Raw genomic sequence first — 2649 nt, 5'->3', positions numbered from 1 at the left:
TCAAATATACAAAACAAAGCCAGGTTCCAATTGCCTAAAATCTGAAAAAAATATAACTGAACCAAAAAAAGAGGGTTAAATTAGAAGAATAGCCCTTTCTTCTAGCATCTATATAGCCTGTTTCTGATGCAATGCTGCAATAATTAATAAAAACATATATATATACTTATAAAAAATCAAAATCTAAGAAAATTGGTAAATATTAAAATTGTTTAACTATTCTAAATCCATCAATGCATTTAATATTTTATTAACATATTTAGAATAATATATTTGAATATACTATTGAATATAATTTTAAATGTAATAAATTAGATTATATGTAATTTGTTAAAATATTTTAAAGACATACCACATCTTATAAAAAATTATAATTTATATTTTATTTGGAAGTTAAAAATGATAGTATTCTTACTATTGCTTAAAGTAAATATGAAATTGGTTGTTTTGATATTTTCATTTCTTGATATTTTTAGATTTAAATTGGTAGCTGTCTATATTTAAAATATTTAGCTACTGGTTGATCAAAAGTACTAAAGTTGTAAACTTGTTTACTTTTTTTTAATTCTCATACTTTCTTTTTTTCATTTTTATAGTAATAAACCTCATGAGTAAAACAGAATATCATAAGAACAATGAATTACCACAGTACCTTCCATGTAATATTTAAATTTTAAATGTTTTGTAGATCTTTCCAGAGATATTTAAACATATGCAAATATATAAAAATCATATATGTATATTGATTTTTCACAAAAGGTAGCAAACAGTACACACTGTTCCATAGCTCACTTTGTTACTTAATAGTACTTCTCAGAGATCTTTTACATCAATAAAGAGCTTCCATAGTCTTGTTTTATAGCTGTATCCAATTCCATTGAATGAGTGCACCACAACTTACACATCAGTGTACAACATACACTACTGATAAATATTTCAGTTGGTTATCTTTTCCTACGAACAAACAGTGGTGCAATAAGTATTCTTAAATAAATATCATTTCCTTATTCTATAGTATACCTGTAGAATAAGCTAGTAGTGGAATTTCTGGTATAAAGTGTATTTTGTATTTGTAAATTTCATAAATATTTGTTAAATTTCCCCTATACAGGCTGTGCCAATTACACTCCCACCAGCGATGTATGAGAGAAATAATTTCTGTACACTCTTCCAATAGTATGCTATCAAACTTTTTCTTTGCCAGACTGAAGATATGTTGAAGAATACATTTTTAAAGAAAAAAAATCTGAGGTACAATTTGGTAAATTGGTTACTAATGATTCGATATTATCGACTTGTCGAATCTAACATTATGCCTGTTACTACTGTTGTTCTTCCTAAAGGCCACCTCCTCCACTCCTACATGAGAGCCCATCCTCTCTCAGCTGCTCAATGATGTAACTCCAACAGATCTCCCCTCTCTCTTACACACACATAATCATTTACCTTCAGGCACCCTACGTTCCCTCTTAAAAACAAAACAAAATCAAAATCCTCCTTTACCTCATATCTCCTTCCAGATTTCACCTCATTTTTCTGCTTTCCTTTACAGCACAGGAAACATCTCTACTCACTATCTTCTTTTCCTTTCTCGAAACTCCCTTCTGAACTTTGCAGTCAGTCCTCGTTCCTCAACACGCCAGAGAAATAGCTCTTGTCAAAGTCACTAGTGACCTCCAGTTTGCTAAATCAATAGACATTTCCCAAGTCATTTTACTTGGCCTAATGGCAGTATGTGAAATTCTTGATCACTCTCTCCTCCTAGATTCAGTTTTCACATGGCTCCCAGGACATTTTTTGCTTTTCCTCCTACCTCATTGATAATTTCTTTTCAGTTTGTTTGCTGATTTCTCATCTCTCTAACCTGTAAATGTTGGATGTTGAAACATCCCAGGGCTCAGACCTCAGATCTTTTTTCTATCTATACTCGTACCTCAGAGATCTCATCCAGTTTCTTACTTTATATACAAACTATATTACTAATGACAGCATTAGTAATAAAGTTTTATTTCCAGCCTAAATATGTGTCCTGAACTACAGATTCATAAAGTATACTGTCTACTTGGCATCTCACTATAGGTGGCTAATAGAAATCCCTAAATGCTCCAAACAGAACTCCGGATTTCTGTCTTCCCAAAAAAATCTCCGTTTTAATCATATTCTTCCCCATTTCAGAAAATGGCAACTTCATCTTTCCATGTGTTCAAGCCAAAAATCTTGAAGTCTCCCTAGACAATTTTCCTTCTCTCACACCCCATATTCAATATATCAGCAAATCTTGTTGGTTTTAGTATTTAGAATGTAAACACTTACCTCAACCTCTATCATGCTGCTCCTAACCAACATCATCTCTCACCTGGATTACTACTGTTTCCTCCTCATTGGCTTCCATCTTTATCTCATAAAATTGAATCTCAAACACTAGCCAGAGTGATTCTTTTGAAATATGTCAGATGAAGTCAATTTTCTATTAAAATTCTTCCAATGTCTTAGTATCCAAAGTTATATAATGGCATCAGATGTTACCTAGTCTGGCATACCTGCATTTATGACCTTATCTCCCACACGACTCTCCTGCATGCTTACTCTGCTCCAGCCAACACTGGACTGAGGCTCTCTGTTATTCCTGGAGCATGCCAAGCATGGTCC

This window comes from Pteropus alecto, unplaced genomic scaffold, assembly GCF_000325575.1.
Source record: "Pteropus alecto unplaced genomic scaffold, ASM32557v1 scaffold73, whole genome shotgun sequence".
NCBI lineage: Eukaryota > Metazoa > Chordata > Mammalia > Chiroptera > Pteropodidae > Pteropus > Pteropus alecto.
This window is presented reverse-complemented; position numbering follows the sequence as displayed.